The following is a 19,893-nucleotide window of genomic DNA, read 5'->3' on the forward strand; positions in this document are numbered from 1 at the left end:
CATAGATATTAAAGCACTTTTAAGTATGCTGGATTTAAAGTCTTTAGGAATGTGAATTTAACAATGAAAAGAGGAATTATGGCAGGTAGGCAACTCTCAGAAGTCTCAGCTAGGGTTAGGATTGATAAAAAAGTATACTGGAAGTAGGAATGGTAATTTGCTTCCAGAGAACATGTAAAGAAATAGGAAAATAGAAATTAACTGATAGAGTAAAGCAATTTCAAGATGTTCAGAATAAGAGTTAACATTTTATTGAGGGTTTAAAATCCATCAGGCTCTGTGCTAAATGTTTTATATGTTTTATGCTTTTAATCTTCTATCTTTGAAATTAGCACAAGTATTTACCTCCATTTTATATATGAGAGCATGAAAATGTACAAAGATGCATAATTGCTACAAATTCCTCTCTCAACATAAATTCTCTTAAAATTTGGGGGACCTGGGTTGAGTGTCTGCTTTTGGCTCAGGTAGTGATCCTGCTGTCCTGGGATTGAGTCCCACATCAGGCTCCCCCCAGGAATCATTTGCGTATGTCTGTGACTCTCTTTCTGTGTCTCTCATGAATAAATAAGTAAAATCTTTAAAAAAATTTCTCTTAAGATTCTCCCCATTAAAAGTATTTTTCTTGAAGGCAAAATAGTATAAAAGAAAGAAGGCTTTATGAAGAAACAGTGGAACTAGATTCTGGTCCAGACACTGCCACTTACTAGTTAGAACACCAACTTAAAATAGTAGTTAGCTCATTTTCTCACTGGGGAAAAATAATCCTAACAATCTTTCATATAACTTTCAATTCTTTTTTTTAAAATAAGATTTTATTTATTTATTCACGAGAGACACACACACACACACACAGACAGAGGCAGAGACACAGGCAGAGGGAGAAGCAGGCTCCATGCAGGGAGCCCGACCTGAGACTCCATCCTGGGGCTCCAGGATCAGGCCAAGGGCTGAAGCCTGCGCTAAACCACTGAGCCATTCAGGCTGCCCACGACTTTCAATTCTAACACAGTATGCTGTTATGCTTACTTTAAAACAATAAAATATACTATTTATGATAGTTAATTTTATTTATCCACTTCACTGGACCATAGGATACCCAGATATCTGTTTAAACATTATTTCTGCATTTGTGAGAGTGTTTCCGGGAGAAAATTAACATATGAAATGCACACTGAGTAAAGTAGATAGCACTTTTCAATGAGAGTGGGTGTCACCCAATCCCCAGGGGGTCTGAATAGAACAAAAAGGCAGAGTAAGGTTGAATTCTCTCTGAATAACTGCATGAGCTGGAACATCTGTGTTCTACTCTTGGACTGGTAATTACACCATACATTCCCTTGTCTCTGAGGCCTTTAGACTGAGACTAAAGGATATCATCAGCTTTCCTATGTCTCCAGTTTGTAGACAGGAAATCATAAGACTCCTCAGCTCACATAATAGTGTGAACTTATTCCTCATGGAATCTCTTAATATTTTTATAAATCAATAAACAGATAAATAGGTAGCAAATAATAGGTAGATAAATAGATGGTAGATAATAGAGGAGTATTTCCATCATTTATTGGTTTTGTTTCTCTAGAAAACCCTAATAAACTATTATTCCTGATAATTTCTGGCTTAGGTATAAAACAATTCCATATTTAATGTTCTATCTATTATATGAATTGATTTCTTTATTCATTTATAAATTATTCCCAATTTTAGTTTGCTTAACTATAACATGGCACTACTACAAAATTCTTAGTCTTGGAACATATAAATTGGTTTATGAACCGAAGGAAAACTATATGTAGAAGTGCTATATGTATAACATATCCTATTATTTTCTTTTCCATTTTAAAATAGGAATTTATACTTTGCATTTTTAACAGCTTGTTTCCATTACAGAGGACATAGTCAATAGTAAAAATAGTAGCAACCAATAATAAAAAAAATCATTTTTTAAATATTTTATTTATTTGACAGAGAGAGAGAGAGAGCACAAGCAGAGAGAATGGCAGAAGGAGACAAAGAAGCAGACTCCCCACTGAGCAGGGAGCCCAACACAGGGCTCAATCTCAGGACCCCAGGATCATGATTCCCACCAAAGGCAGAAGCTAAAGAGACTGAGCCACTCAGGCCCCCCAATAAAAGATTTATTATATCTGTTCTTTCCCCCTCACTAAAAGCCCATAATCCTGTTTTTTTAAAGCACTAAAATCAATATTTCTTACTCTACACAAATTTATCACTTAAAGATCTTTATTAATGAGCAATTTTGATTTGCATATATGCTAATAAAGTTACATTTGAAACAATATGTAAGTAAACATATAAACAGGTAAAATCCTAAATGATACTGCTACTTATGAAACTGCAGGCCATTTTAGGATTTCTATGAATTCATTCAAGCTAAAGAAGACTAACAAGTTAAAATGAAAGTGTTTAAATAAATTTTATATTTGCAAATTAACAATTAAAACATAGTGTCATGAAGTCAAAGCTTAATTCTTTCAACTAAGTAAAGCCCAATGGCAACTTACCACCATTGCTGTAAATTAAAGAAGCTGATAACAAAAGGGAATAATATATATTATATATTATTATATATTATCATGTTACATAGTGTTATATATATTATGTATTATATTATATATATGTATCTCTCTAAGAGTATATAAGTTGAAATAAAGTTTGAGGCAAGATGGTTAAAATTCTATCTTCTCAAGATCCTGACCTCAATTCTGATGAATAAATACCAAGAACTAGATTGCTGAACCATATTATAGTTCTATGTTTGTTTTTTATTTTTTATTTTTTTATGTTTATTTTTTTGAGGAGCCTCCATACTCTTTTCATAGCAGCTACACTATTTTGCATTCCTACCAACTATATGACAGTGTTCAGTTTTTCCATATTCTCACCAACACTTGTTGCCTTTTTCTTTTTTATATAGTAGCCATCTTCATAGGTGTGAAGGTATATCTCATTGTGGCTTTGACTTGCATTTTCATAACAATTAGTGATATTGAGCATTTTTTCAATATACCTATTGGCCACATATATGCCTTCTTTGGAGAAATACCTATTTAGTCATTAGCCAATTTTTAAAATATGCTATTGTGGTTGTTTTTTTTGTTTTGTTTTGTTTTTTATATTGCTTGTTTGTTGCTACTGAGTTGTGTGAGATCTTTACATAGTTTGCAGATAAAACCCTTATCAGATATATGGTTTGCAAATAGTTTCTCTCATTCTATATTAAAAACATTTTGTGGGTATTATTCTTAAATTTTGAAATATACATGCATATATATTTCTCAAAACACATGCAAGTATGTATATTTTAAGATTTCTATCCATTTTTGCATCTAAATATATGCTAATTTTTATTATTCAATTTGCATATTCTATATAAATAATCCAATCTTCTCTATAAGACTACTGAATATGTATTTCATTTAATTTTATCTTTCCTTGTATTCTCACATATTTTTAACAACTGTTGTGCAGGTGTGCTATAAAGTCTAATGAATTCTGAAATTTTTGATAACTGAACTTTTTACAATTCCGTCACTAATTCTGTTTTTTACCTACCAGTTGATCCTCTCTAGCTACTAAAAGTTTAGTGTAACATTTAAGTATAATGTTTCTGAAAACAACAAAACTTGAAAATCAAAGTTAAATCTAGGATATAACATTTAAACATTGAAAATCATTTAAATATTTAGTTTGATTGATTATGTGTTTGGAAATGTGTACAACTAAATGTAAATGGAACCCTCAAAACATAATAACACTTATTGATGTCATAGGATACATCAAATTCCAAGAATAGGCTTGTCATATATGTTTTTTTAATAGAGTTTGTATATTGCTAGGTGACAGGTGGTTTGTAATTATATAGGTAAATTAGGGACAGTCTGTATTAATAGAGAATAAGTTTTCCATTATGGGAAGTTTGCTAAAAGAGGCTGATTATTTCTCAAGGACTTTTTAAAAGAAATAACTACACTGAGTGTTAAGTTCAACTTGGTGACTTTTTTTTATGATTTTATTTATTTATTCATGAGGGACAGAGAGAGAGGCAGCGACATAGGCAGAGGGAGAAGCAGTCTCCCTGCCGGGAGCCCAATGCAGGACTGAACCTGAGACCCTGGAATAATGTCCTGCTCAGATGCTCAACCACTGAGCAACCCAGGCGTCCCAACAACTTGATGACTTATAAGGGTTTTCTAAGTCTAGCACAATACAAACATTATGACCTCTAATGGTCTTTGTCTACAATTCACCCAATTCTCTAATGATGTGAACTTTTGGTTTTCTGACCTCCACTAAGAAACTTTTTGTGTATCTATGATGAGGCAATTGTCATCTCCTTGTCCAGAGGATGGAAATGATTTTTGAAATTAACAACTTAATTTCCTTTTTATTTCCCTTTCTATATGACATAATAACAGCCTGTATCTAATGCACATGGTTGTTAAAAAAATAACTTAAAAATGTGAACATTATTAGGAACTAAAGCATTTCATAAATATATAGCTATAAGATTACAAATATTTTATGAGTAGGATCTGCCTTTCTGTAATCTATTATTAACCTATAAACTAATTATTGTATCTTGCCTAATAATGGTTGCTGGTGAGTGAATAAATGAATAGATATATGAGGCACCGATTTTCTTGCAAAAACTTTACTAGATCAAGAATTCTACCTTGGGAAACTATGTATTTGCCAAGACAAACTCATTGCTGACTGAAATTCAGCTATTTATAAGCTAGTCGCTGACAACTTAGCCCTTAAAATTATTATAATTTCATTTAAATAATAGGAACACCTACTAGGTTAATGAGTTTAAAAATCAAAGTTATTGGGATCCCTGGGTGGCGCAGCGGTTTAGCGCCTGCCTTTGGCCCAGGGGGCGATCCTGGAGACCCGGGATCGAATCCCACGTCGGGCTCCCGGTGCATGGAGCCTGCTTCTCCCTCTGCCTGTGTCTCTGCCTCTCTCTCTCTCTCTCTCTCTCTCTCTGTGTGTGTGTGACTATCATAAATGAATAAAAATTAAAAAAAAAAAATCAAAGTTATTATATTGTGCACCTTATTTAATAACCAAAATTCTCTTGGCTATATCTGTCTCCACAAAATTCAGCTATTTACTTCAAATGAATCAATATGATGACATCCCATTTTGCACAGGTCTGTCACATTGGATAATGGCCAGAATATCTGCCTCTTCCTATCACTTCTAGTTTCAGATGAAGCACATGCTACAAGGCACAGATTCAGGCTTTTCAAATGACTTCAAAATAGGTAAGGGAGTATGACCTGAGCATTAGATGGCATTAAAGGCATCACAGGGAAACTTTGACTAAAAGAGCCAGAATACCTTATGTAACAGAGATAAATTTCCTCTCAATTTCCCTTCAATGGACCATTGAGGCAAGGTTTTGCTGTGCAGTCTGTCCTGTGACGTCTTAAGTAAGACAGTAATCTTGTTTCTATGTTCCTTCTGAGATTTCACTTTCCAATAAACTACTAGTACATATGCCTTACATCAAGCTCCTTTTCAAACACCTGAATTAAAAGTTGGTACATAAGTTGTCCTAGTAAGCAGACCTTTAGTATTAGATTTAGAATTAGATTCTCCTCCTTTTCTGAAATCAATAGAGATCATATTGTTGATGAAAAGTCTGATGGAAATAACCCCTAGGCTATGCAGTGACATCTAATTACTTAATTTTTCACCTGAGATAAGTGGAATGGGATGAGATGCAATTAAGAGGAAACACTTTGGGTTAATCATGTAGCTGTGATACTTAATCACTATGGGAACAACGATCATTTTGAGGATTTTATAGCAGGATGGCTTCTCTTGGTGGCACAAAAGGCTCTGAAAAAAAGGGAAATAATAAATACAGGGCAAAAACTAATTAGCTTAAGGCATGATCTGAAAGACAGAATGGCCCTATGGTACTTTAAAAGAGTCATAGAGCTAAAAATTGTCTCAGAATTTAAGGGTGGCAAAACTGCAAAGCAGACTAAAAGTATAATCTTAACAGATTGAAGTAATGGCCTTGAGAGGGAAAAAAGTGAATTACTGGGAGCTGAGATTGAAGAATTGACAATCCTGTCTTCAAATATCTCTGATATCTCCTAAATAGCAGAAACAGTCCCTCACTCCTGACCAGAAAAAAAAGAAGTTTCCCTTTGCTTATTTTTTTTAAGATTTATTTATTTATTTATTTATTTATGATAGACAGAGAGAGAGAGAGAGGCAGAGACACAGGAGGAGAGAAAAGCAGGCTCCATGCCAGGAGCCCGACATGGGACTCTATCCCGGGTCCCCAGGATCACACCATGGGCCAAAGGCAGGCGCTAAACCACTGAGCCACCCAGGGATCCCCCCTTTGCTTATTGATCATACATTAATCTCATCTTTCAGAATGATGTTTTTGTCTTCAATACATGCTCCACCTTCACTCCTGATTGTTCTAGACTAATAACTTTTGTCAGATAACAGATTTGCACCAATAGGGAAGTTCAAGCCCTACTTCAAAAGAAATAGCCCATGAACCAAGCAAATTTCAGGATCCACTAATATGTATCTATAGGAATCAGAATAAGAAATATGATAGGTTCTTAAAAGTAGAAGATTGTGGAAGGTTGGAATATAAAGATAGATATTTGAGATTCATCAGCATAGGAACCTTTCCTTTAATTTAGCGCGCAAGTCATATTAAGATAACACCTTGAAATCTAGAATCAACAATGATCCCAAGGAAATTAAGTGGAGATGTCAGACCTTTCCAGCATATTATTGAAGTTTCACAAAAAAGAGAGTATTAGAATGAATCTAATATGCAACTGAGACATGAGAACGGACCACCTGGTTATGCTCTCAGAGAGGTCCAAAAAATATACTCTTTAATGAGAGAGAAATTATAATCTTTACTCAGGCAATAACAAATGCCCCATTGAGAGAGACACTTACAACTTTGAGCAGGTCACTAGTAGCTATTTTCTTAGGCAGCATCAGTATTGAAGGTTGGGGAGTTTGATATGGAATTTTGCTTTCTCATATAAAGGGAGGTTACAAAATTTCAGAATATCAGAAACTGGGAGAGTCCAATGCATCTTTAGACCCAAATAAATGGTTATCTCTACCATTACCAATTATAAACTTGAGATGGATATACTAAATACTTGGCAAAACATTTTATGCAAGCCTGTGAATTGCAGATTATGGATATTGGAAGGAAGGTCCAAGTAAAAAACCATTTTATCTGTTCTTCATACCACACATTAGGATTGAAAATCTAGAGAACTGAAAAATACTGTTGTCGGTTGTTCAAATCAAATCCACAAACCAGTCACCTGTTTGGGCCTTGCACAAACCTGCTAAATCATGGGGAGCAGTGATGGTCACTTTTAATAAAACTAGGTGGTAACTCAAGTCATAGCTTCTGTGCCACACGCAGTATGGTGGCAGCTGTGAGAATGTACCTCACAGATCTTCAATATAGAAAGCTTAGTTGAACAAGGGTCCTGGCCTCGGAACTCTGAAATACATTACTGCATTATCACTGAGGCCAGGCTTCCCATGGGGATGCTATCAGCCACTCACTGAAAATGACAGACATGCTTTTAAAGCAAGATCATTCCTGAGAGATACAGCATTCTTTTGATGGCCAGCTTTAACTTAATGAGGACTACCAGATGAACTTGCTGCATCTTGCTTTGATTGCAAAGTGGTCTAGGATACTTCTGCAAAATCTTCAGTCTTTATCAAAATCTGTTATCAGTCAATATTCTCCAGAGAAACAGAACAAGTAGAAAATATATCTATACCTCTGTATATTGCTATCTCAATCCTTATCTCTATCTATAGAGATCTGTAGGGATATATACAGATTACCCTAGCTAATCTGGTATGTAAAACCAACCATCACAGTCAACTCCTGTCAGCTTGGTACCCATTTTCATCTTTTAAACCACATTCAAGGGGTTCCTGGCTTGCTCAGTCAGTAGATCATATGACTTGATCTCGGGATCATAAATTCAAGCCCCACATTGGGCATAAAGATTACTTAGAGCGCGCACACACACACACACACAAATTCTGAAATAAAGATACTAAAGTCATACTTCAACTTAACATGATACAACTGTCCTGAGTACAACCAAAACCACACCAATCCTTTCCTCACAGGAAGATGAAAGTCCTTGGATGATGTTCACTCTTCTCCTTGATATCCTACAATGTAAATACTTTATTGTAAATTTAACTATAATTAATCTATCTTATGTTAGGTAAGGGGCTAAGAAAGAGTGTTTAAGACATTTTATTATATATGTGTATTTTATAGCTGTGATCCACATTTATAGTTAATTGACTTTAAGTGAAGAAGATTACTCTCAGTATTATAATTGGGCTTCATTCAATCAGTTCAAGGCTTTAAGGGAAAAAAAAAATTCTAGAAGAAAGACAAGACTATAACACAGAAATCCTGCCTGACTACAGACCTGCCCTGCAAATATATTTCAGACTTGTCAGTGCCCACAATCTATATCTCCTACTCCCCTACTGGTTCTGTTTCTTAGGAAAATCTTGACTAATACAATATACAAACGTATTCACAGCAAATTACAGAAGAAATAACATTCTGAGGTAGTAGTCCAATTTCCCTCTTCATAGTCAAGATCAATAATCCCAACCAGCATAGTAACTCTTTTTTAACCTGTCTATTCAGAGATACGAGGAATCAAATTGGTTGGGTAGCCATTTAACTTTTGGTTCATTGAAATAATTGTGTCTACTGGTAGAAGCACTCCTCCCTTTGGAACTAAGACCTCTGGGCCAGCAAAGCATAAGGTCATGAACACAGGATGCAAAAGTTTGCTGGTAGATTGCTAGAAGCAATAATGTGTGGTCCACTCCCATTTCTACTCCATGGTTTTTGGATCCATGAATCTTAGCAATGGGAAAAATACCACCATATATTAGACATTCATTCAGAGCATATCCAAACTCTTAGCCTCCTTGCCCCAGTCTTTTAAGGTATTACTACTCACTTAGCACTATAACTGAGTATTTGCAAAGGCTATTCCATTATTTTATCAAGCCAGCTGCTTTAGGATGATGGAAAACATAATAAAATCAGCAATTCCATGAGTCTGGGCCCACTGCTGCACTTCATTTCCTGTCAGGTGAGTTCCTTGATCAGAAAGCAATGTTTCATGAAATACCATGACACTGAATACCATGACAATCTGTAAGTCTATGGCAATCGCAATTAACCACCATGTTTAAGGGGATACTATGGTTGACTAGACTTTTAGATTTCTTGTTAGAGGTTTACTATGCTTGAAAAATATGTAGTACATGAGCTAGATATAATGAGTGAGCATTATAAGCAATTATGTCTGAATGATGCAAGGCATGAACTACATCATACATATTTTATGCTACACTTAAAATGATCTCAATCCACCTGATGTTCTGGCTTTTGGATGCTTATTTTCTCTTAATTCTGTGTTATCTCTATGACCCCATCTTTTAAGATCTATATGGTTTTATTCACTGAAGTTAATATCTGGTGTCTGGGATCAGATGAAATCCAAGACAATATGAGGTAGGATCTGGCTTCCCAGAAGCTTCATAAGATACTAGAGGATACAATTCAGAAGTTCAGGTAAGCTAAAATCATATGGAACAAACACTGACCAACAGGATACAATGCATAGGGAGATAGACTAATAAATTCCTTTTCTATTACTTCCTCTGAAAAACGCTCTGAAGCAATGACTTCTGTATACCCTCCCGAGAGTTTTCTTGTGAGTCTGAAATACATTTTCTTCAAAAAGGAGTAGCCAGCTTGGTAACATAACTTCTCATGTTTGCTTCTTACTTTTTCCTGTCTCATTTATGTTTTTTCCTCAGTCTCACTGCCTTGGGATTATATCTCCCCAAAAAATCATTAAAAACTAAGTTTTAGTGAGGGTTCTGTTTTTACAAAGGATCTAAGATAAATATAGTCACATTATCGGCCATTGTCTTGCCACTTATTTAAAATGAGAAGATGCTGCAAATCATTCGATTTGGTGGGTGAATTGATGCAATCTTTTGAGAAAGGAATTTCTCGATGTCTTTCAAATTTTAAATTCACATAACATTTGATCCAGTTCTAAAGCAGAGGTAAGCAAAGTATGGCCATAGGCCAAATCCAGCCCATCAGCTATTTTTGTGTTTTTCGGAACACAAGCACACCCATTCGTTTAGTTGTTATCTATGACTGTTTTTGAGCTACAACAGGAGAGTTGGGTAGTTGTGACAGAAACCACACAGCTCACAGAGCTTAACATATTTACTATCTAAACAGAAAGTTAGCAGACCCTTGGTTTACATAAGTAGTAAACATGGATTATTTTTTTAAGATTTATTTATGTTAGAGAGAGAGAGTGTGTGTGTGTATGCACACAAGGTGCGTGGGGAAGGAGAGAGATTCTTCAGCAGACTCTGTGCTGAGCACAAAGCCTGACTCAGGGCTCGATTCCATGACCCTGAAATTATTACCTGAGCCAAAATCAAGAGTTGGATGCTTAACCGAATAGCCAGTCAGGTGCCACAAACAATCTATGCTTCTTCTGACACAATGAAAAGTGTAGATAATGTTACCCCCAACTTTATTACTCAGTACTTTGAAAATGCTTAGGCCCATGATACTTTATTGGTTCTTCATCAGGAAACAGACAAAGAATGCCAACAGAAATCAAAGTTCTCCACACAAGAGAAAATGAGCAGGAGTTATCTATTATAGGAAATGGCTCCAAGAGATGGGACAATGACTATGCTACCACTATGGCATTTGCCACACTTAACACAGATGATGTGAGGTATACAGAGGATGCTTCATAAATGTTTTTCAATAACAATGAATAAAGCACAAAGGACAGTGTTGAGTTTAGCATTTGAGCTTCTGTGGTTAACTGGAATACTATGCAAAAAGAAAGCTAAAATGCAGCATCTAGGGGTTTACTGTAATCTGACAGAACCAGAAAGATATAGCTAACTGAAAGCCTGAATCTCAAAATTCAGATTACATGGGAGGTAACATGAAAGTTGCAGATAGGAGCATTATATCATGGTTTCAAATGGAAAGGAAAATCAAGAAAGGAAAATCAACATAAATACTAAAAACTAGCATAAGTACTAAAGCTAGGATCTACTTACTCTTGATTTTATACATGCTGCTTAGTATTGGTAAATAAGGTTAGTATGTACGGTTGCCAGGTGCCAGAGCCAGGGGCAGGAATCAACAGGTGCCTCCAGCTGCTGATTGAAAGACAAGAAGGAGAGCTCAAATAGATTAGAGCTATCTAATTAAGAGCCACTCTCAGAACCAAATGATATATTAACCTTTTGCTTCATCAATAAGATTTAGAACATCTTGATTTTTTATACTTTTAATTAACCTAATTAATAAGATCTGCTCTGGTGATGTAATTTCTCAGAACCTAGAATGGAATTTGTTAACTTTGTGTAAGTTCTTTTGTAATGTATTAAGTGATTTAATACATGTAAGATGGTTAGAACTCTACTAGACACTAATTAAACATTCTCTATATAAATTATTTTTATTATTAGTATTATTTCTATTGCTATTTTATGGAAAACTCATCAATGAAATTAGAGTTTTTTAAGATTTTAAAGCGTTGGTGTAGCTTTACATTTTTTATGGAAAAAAATAAAAATCAATTTAAGTGACTCATCTATCTACTAAGTTACACAAAATTATGTGCTTAAGAAGAAATGAACAAATTCAGAAAATAATTTAAAATAAAAATCCTGAGATTGTAGTCAGTATTATAACTCAAGTATTATATGTCTATATTTTTTTGGTATATATTTTTAAGGCCTTCATATAAATCAGAGTGATCTAAAGCCATAATATTTTCTTTGATCCTAAATTGTTTGATACCCCTATTATGGTACATGATGTTAGAGTACATGCTTTGTTCTGCCATGGTCTGGTGAATTAATTGTATCTAATTCTTCTTGTTCTGATTTAGCCTTTCTTCAAGATTAGATCAAAACATGAAGTATTACAGCTATAGTCCCTGATGCATTAGTTCGAGAAACGATGTAATATCACATTTGTCACTTGTTTTATCAAGCTATGTATCAAAAGCACTTTGCGGTATAATGTGGAAAAGTGATAATTCTAGCAAAGCAGCCTAGATTTCACAATGGAACAATCAGGATCATTTCCTTATTTCTGTCTCCCTGCAGTAGAAGCCTAACAAACAGGAAAGATTAGGAATGATTGTAAGACATCCTCTCCCCACAGTCCCTAGGTGGATATGTACTGAAAAAAAATGTATTACCAACAGGAAAATTGTATGGAAAGTTTGTTTTTAGATAAACTAAAGGACATATTCCCTGATTCTTTTCCTAAGGTTTCCATATATCTTCCTTTATGGTAGTATGTGGTTTTGGATTTTTTTAAAATATTTTTATTTATTCATGAGAGACACAGACAGAGGCAGAGACATAGGCAGAGGGAGAAGCAGGCTTCCTGCAGCAAGCCATGTGGGACTCATCCCAGGACCCTGGGATCACTCACTGAGCCTAAGGCAGATGCTCAACCACTGAACCACCCAGGCATCACTGGTTTTGGATTAAAAAAATTATAGATAGATAGATGATAGATAGATAGATAGATAGATAGATAGATAGATAGATCGATGATAGATTAATTGTACTTACTCCCCAAATTTAATATTTACATTTGCCAATTTTATAGTTTGTTTATACTGAAAATAAAAGGAGAAATGCTATAATTTTTAATTAAAAATATGTACTAGCTACTTTTAAAAATGGCAGAGCTCTATTTGTGGGTAATTAATTGCCAGCACTAAACAGAAAATAAATGACAATAAGGAATGATTTATTTAAAAAATATTAAATTTGAGAGTCCCAATTAACACTATAGCCGTCTCATGCTAATAGCCTCTAATCAGAGCAAACCTGAAGCCTTCTCTTTTCTCCTGTAGAAGTCTTCCCTACTCTTCTGCCTGCTTTTGAGTCTCTGTCAAAAACAAGTGATGGTTCCTGACTCCTTTGGTATAGCATATTCTGGGTAAATAACTTTTGCTTGTTCTTTGAATGGTGTAGGCTGAACTGTGAACCCTCAAGTTCATATACTGAAGTCCTATCCCCAGGTATATCAGAATGCTACTATATCTGGAGACCTTTAAAGAACCTTTAAAGAGAACCTTTAAAGAGGTCATTAATATTTAATAGGAACATTAAAGTGAGTCCTAATACAATATGACCTATGTTCTTACAAGAGAATATTAGGATACAGACACATATATAGGAAAGACCATGTGAAGACAGGGCAAAGAAGACCATCTACAAGCCAAAGAGAGAGGTCCTAAAAACAAACAAACAAACAAAAACAAACAAACAAACAAAAAAACCCAACCATGTCAAAGCCTCAGTCTTGAGTCTTCTAGCCTACAGAACCATGAGAAAATAAATTTGTTGTTTAAGTCATCAAGTCTGTGGTAATTTGTTACACTGATCAGAACCTAGGTAATTCTAAATTTGAATTCAACAAACTTCATAGGGCAACTGACCATATGCTACCACCTAGAAGAGAGTAATAGAGATCCAAATGTGTAACTCAGCTGAAACATGAGCTCTAAAATAAGGCCACTCCTGATTATTCAGGTATACTACTTACTCTGGCAAAAGTCATTAATGATACTACCTCTTCTCTAGATGGAATACAGATCAGTCTCAAATTCTTGGCATGAATGGTGATGGACAGTAACTTCAGTCTAGATTTCTTGTTGGCTAGTCTTAGTGACATCTGTGCCATTGCTAACACATCTTGTACTTTGATCAATGGACTAGGCAAGATAGAATAGGCTGTACATCAATTTAAGGAAAAAGCTATTTGGTTCTCTAAGCTTGGTCCTCATGGCCTATGGGATTAGTTCTCTTGGCCTGGGTTAGGTAGTTGGGGTTTCTGTTTCCAAGCCACATTATAAGGATTATGAAGTATTTGTTTTTGTCATTGTGCTCATGATAGTGGTCTGCCACATAATGTATTTTGAGACTTAACTGTTTCCAAAGAGTTGTTCTCTAATCAAATGATCACCATGATGGTTACCAAAGCAAAATAGTCAAGAAAATCTTGGACAGTACAATACTTACTTGGAAAGATAAGTATTTGTCTTGAAGATAACAGAACAATCTCTAAGTGGTAAAGATCTGGATCTCTAGCTCTCTTTGACTTGGTCAACCTCTCACAAGTGAACAACCAAAAGAAGTGACTAATATATCAAATATAAAAACAGACAATGGCTAGATTATGTATAAAAATATAATCCACCAGTCCAGGAAGACAAGCCATCCCTTCAGCAATCAGTCAAAAAATGGCCAGGATTTTACTAATAAATGATAGCTTCCCTAAAATTTTTCCCCACATACAATTTAGGAACAAATAGAGAAGCCAAATATGCACCAGTTCCCAATCATTTTAGGTGCCCTACTTCTACTTAGCCTACCTAAAATTTCCCCATGTCAACAGTCTCCAATCAGGGCATCTGAAACCTTCCCTTTTGTCTCTTACAAAGCTTCCCCACTCCTCTATCTGCCTTTAAGTCTCTGTCAAAATTAAGTGATGGTTCCTGACTCCCTTTATAGCAGACTCTGAAAAGATTTTTTCCCATTTTGGTGGTCTTCATTTCCATACTTATGCCTGACTTAGCTGCTATTGGATAATATGATGTTTATGTTTCTACCTTTCAAATTTCCTTTCAAATGCTTCTCATTGATAAAATGAAAATAAGTTGAGTCTGGAAAATGTAAGCATATCAGGGAGAATTCTCCAGAGAAATAGAACCAATAGAACATGCATGCATGTCTGTGTAAATCTTTATGTATAGAAATGTATGTGTATGTATACATACATCTATAATCCTAAATGCAAATGAATTTTTTCATGTGATTTTGGAGGCCGAAAAGCCCCAAGATACACAGGGTGAATCAAGCTGGCAAGCTGGGCACCTAGAACAGCAAATGGTTTAGTTCCAATCTGAGTCTGAAAGTCTTAGAGCCAGTAGAGCTGATGGTGTAATTCTACTCTGAATGTCATCAGGCTTAAGACTTTGGAAACACACATCTTACTTTGAGTCCAAAGGCAGGAAAAAAAGGCCAGTTTTCCATCTAGAAAGCTGTCATGCAAGAGGGATTCTTACTTGGGGCACGGTCAGTATTTTTTGTTCTATTCAGTCCTTCAACTGATGGGATATGCTCCACCAATATGAAGAAAAGCTATCCGTTGTATTCAGTTTATTTGTTTGTTTATTTATTTATTTTAGTTTTATTCAATTTATAGGTTTAAGTATTAATATTACCACAAACACCCTCATATAAACACCCAGAATAATGTTAAACCACATATCTAGGTACCTCATGGTTCAGTCAAGTTGACACACAAAAGTGACCATCACAACAGTATGCTGGTTTCTAGCCCATGCTTTTAGAAGAAAGAGTGGAAACAATTGTGATTATCATTGGACAATATGTAGCACAAAGTAGCATTGTCTAAGATAAGACAAAAGAGGAAACTGTGGCAGGAATTGAAATATGATATGATGATGAATTCAATTTGAGATACATGAAGTTTGAGATACAATGATATATTCAAGTGAACTGGCAAAGAAGCAGTCCATGGCTTACTTATGAATTAAAGAAGAGATAATTGTAGTAAATATATAAATTTGAGAGTCATGGGACTATAGGTGACAAGTAAAGCATGGAGATAGGAGAAACCTCTTGTTAAGTACAGTTAAAGAAAACAACAGCATCCAGGACTAAGTTCTGAGAAATTCTAATGCTTACCTTACTGGGCAGATAGGAAGATGATATAGAAAAAAAAATAGTGGCTGAGAAGACAGAGCAGAAATTTATCTTTTTGAGAAAAGTCAGAGAGTAAAGTATCATGAAAGAAAGATAAAAGAAATATTTACAAAACCTAGATGGTCATCTGTATCAAATGGAACTGAGAGGACTAGTTAGTTGATGAATGAACACAATCAGCTATGCTTTGCCATGTGGTAGTCATTATTGGCTTTATCAGAAGCAGTTTCTCTAAAGTGCTTCAAGTGATGTCAACTTGTTATGATTTGGAGTGCCTGCAAATTTATGGTTTTCATCCTATGGTGGACTAGGTAACTGGATAATGTCTAAAAATGCTAGAAAAAATGTAATAATATTTTAAATGATCAGGTGAGGTGGTATATAACAGAAGAAAGTCATAGTGACCAGAAATCAAACAAGAATTGTATAAAACAAGAAAAGTACAAACCTTATAAATATAAGACATAAAATAGACATAACTCTTTAGGGAGATTTAACATGCTTGTGGGCAGAAAGATTCAATATTGTGAGGTTGTTAAATGTCCCTAATTTAATCTATAAATTTCAGCCCAGTACACTCAAAATCAAAATAACAACTGTATTTTTTATGGGACCTGAGAATCTTATTCTTAGATTCATGTGGCAAAGCAAATTAGTAAAAATTGCTAAGCAATTTTTAAAACTAAACAGATAGGTATGGATTTACATCTCACATATCGAAATACATCCTATGTAACTTATCATTCAAATAAATATATGTATGCTATAATTAAGATGAACCACACCTGCAAAACCCTAAATATTTCCCAATGGAAATATATGGAATATATATTATACATACACAAATGAATAAAGATTGCAGAGAAAAATCTGTGAGGATAAACAGCAAACTTGGCAAACTTAAGAGTGATCTTTCTTAGAACTGGGGTTGGGGTGGTATAGAAAAGAACTCTAGTGTTATCTGTAATATAGTATAGTATCTGGAAGAAAAAGATGGAAAGGCAGAAAGGCAGAAAGAAAGAGAAAGAAAAACAAAGAAGAAAAGAAAGAGAAAGAAAGAAAGAAAGAAAGAAGAAAGAAAGAAAAAGAAAAAGAAAGAAAGAAGAAGAAAGAAAGAAAGAAAGAAAGAAAGAAAGAAAGAAAGAAAGAGAAAGAGAAAGTCTGCTCAACTGAAAAGATTTGCAGGTATGCAAAATACTAGGACGAGCTTAAATATTGATGGGAATGAGTCATTGGAGAGGGAGAGCTGATGAAACAGAAGATGAATAATGGATCCAGGAAATGTGAAGAGGGATTGGACTTTGCTGGGAGCAGGAACCCTGCAGAAAGTGCTGATGCTGATACATTTTCAGATTTTGTACTGAAAAGAGAATGATTAACAGAGCAGGGTTTTGGGGTCAGACTGCCTGAGTCTGAATTTCCTCCTTTGCCTCTTACTAGCTGTGTGACCCTGGGAAAGTTACACCTCTCTGTGTGTCAATCTCCTCATTTGTTAAGTAGCAATAAAAACAGAATCTAATTTAGAGGGTTGTTAAGAAGACTAATGAAATGTACTTTGAACAGTTCCTAGCATAATAAGCATTTAATATGGCTAAGAAAGTATTACAATCCTTCCCCCTGCCCAGAAATATGTGGAAAGGTTATCAGATGATTGAAAAAAATAAACATTTTAGGAGAATTAAGAAAATAAGAAAAATGAAAAATAAAACAATAGAGAAAATGATTTGATTGTGGAATAATTCCAAGAATGTATTAAAGAATGGCAACTGCAAATCTGTAGTGAACTGTCTTGGTATTATATCTCTATACTTATATATATGGAAAATTATTTGCAAGTATCTAATACATGCTTATATTTAGCATTTCTTTTGTACCAGGCACTCGTTAAGTGTTCCACAAGTATTACCTCATTTAATTCTCAAAACAATTTGTTATATAAAAAGCAAATAAGTCCAGCTTTAGTCTTCCCAATATGATAACATTCGCAGTAATCCTTCCAAAAAGTATGTTCTTAAGCAGTGGAGTTGTCATCATCAATTCTAACATTAAAACATAGCCATGGTCTACTCATGACACAGCTGTCAATGGTAATCTTTTCAAAGTATAGATTATATCACTTTTTTATTGTTGTTCCAAACCTTCATATGACCTCTTCTAGTGTTCAAAATCTCATACCTTAATAAAGCTTACAAGTTCCTACATGATCTAGCATTCTGTTAGGTCTCTGATCTCAATGCCCTCTCTCACTGTATTCCAGCCATATAAGAGTCTTGCAATACCTTGAATATTGCAAGGATATATTTCAATATAAGGAACAGAAAAAAAAAAACAGCTTCTTTTATAACTCTGGCAAAATGGATAATGTAGTTTAAACAAGTTAACTAAATGGAAATTAATGGAAAGAAACAGAAAAGTTATTAATGTAATGCTTTTTTATTTAAATTGTTCCATTGTTTCCTTCTTTATTCTATTACACAATTAGACATTAGAGAATGTCTAAAAGGAAACTGTGTTACTTCTGCTTTTGTACTCTTATAGCCAGAGCATAAGAGACAGTGGCAGATGCATCATTGAGGAGGCTCAACGTTTTCCAAAATTATTGGACTTCAGAACACAGCTCATGGTAATTATATTTCTCAGAAAACATTTTGGGAAATGCTCAGGAAGAGAACTTCTTCTCTGTTCATTACTCTGCTTTTGAACTATGTCACCACATAAGCTAAGAATCTAGCCACATTATTCTGTAAAATTTATTTTTTTTTAAGATTTTATTTATTCATGAGAGACACACAGAGAGACAGAGACAGAGACACAGGCAGAGGGAGAAGCGGGCTCCCCACAGGGAGCCCAAAGTGGGACTTGATCCTGGGTCTCCAGGATCAGGCCCTGGACTGAAGGCAGTGCTAAACCACTGAGCCACCTGGGCTGCCCATGTAATTTATCCATCTTTGACATAGGTAGAGTCAGAAATAGAGACACCTAGAGTTGGAAGATGCATTAGCACTCACATAGTTCAAACATTTCATGTTATGGGTGACAAAACTGAGGCTCAGAGAATTGAAGCACTTGGCTCAATGGAAGATCTCAATTTCTTGTGCTCAGTCCAGGCATATACTCCAGGTGTCCAAGCCTCAGTTGATTCTTTCTTTGAACTGTCTCTCTAATTTGCATGTCTTTAATCTATATTTCTGCCCAGACACACAAGAGTCATACCTTTCAAAATCAAAATGAGAATCCACATGAAAACATAATGAAACACTGTATAATTGTAAACATTTACATGTGAGAATTTTGGTAGAAAGGGCAATTTTGTGTCCTGGAATTCTGGTCAGCCAATTGCTAACATGAGTGTCCTTGACCAGGTGTTTTGACTACTCTAAACTGATTCTTTGTCAGTATAATAATAACATATCTTATTCCTATCACGCAGAGTTTTTGCAAAGATGATGATGTAAAGGGACTAAATAAGATGATGCATGTAAAAGCACTCTGAAAAATATAATATGCAACACAAATATAATGAACTGAATTATAGAGAATGATGACTGAAATCTAACAAAATACTAACACATGAAACAGTTTATAATGAATCATATTTGCAAGTTTATAATATTTATAATAGTATATTTATATATTTATAATAAAATATACTTATATTTATAACATAATATTTATTATGTTATTATTATTGATAATAATATTTCAAATTACCATGTTAACTTTCATAGGCAGGTATACATCTTATACGTATATGTACCAATATATATCACATGTAAGGGTCTCTAGTATTTAAGAATAACATAAAACTAATGTTTGAAAATATAATCATTGATGAAGTTTCATTGTCAATAAAAATACAGCAATTTGCTATAAAATTAAGATGAAAATTACATTCATTGAGGTAAAATTGATTTGAGTTAAAATTTAATTCTTGAAAGTATTAACAATATTCATGAACTATCTATTGATTCAATT

The sequence above is a fragment of the Vulpes vulpes genome, chromosome 1 (genome assembly GCF_048418805.1).
Source record: "Vulpes vulpes isolate BD-2025 chromosome 1, VulVul3, whole genome shotgun sequence".
Lineage (NCBI taxonomy): Eukaryota > Metazoa > Chordata > Mammalia > Carnivora > Canidae > Vulpes > Vulpes vulpes.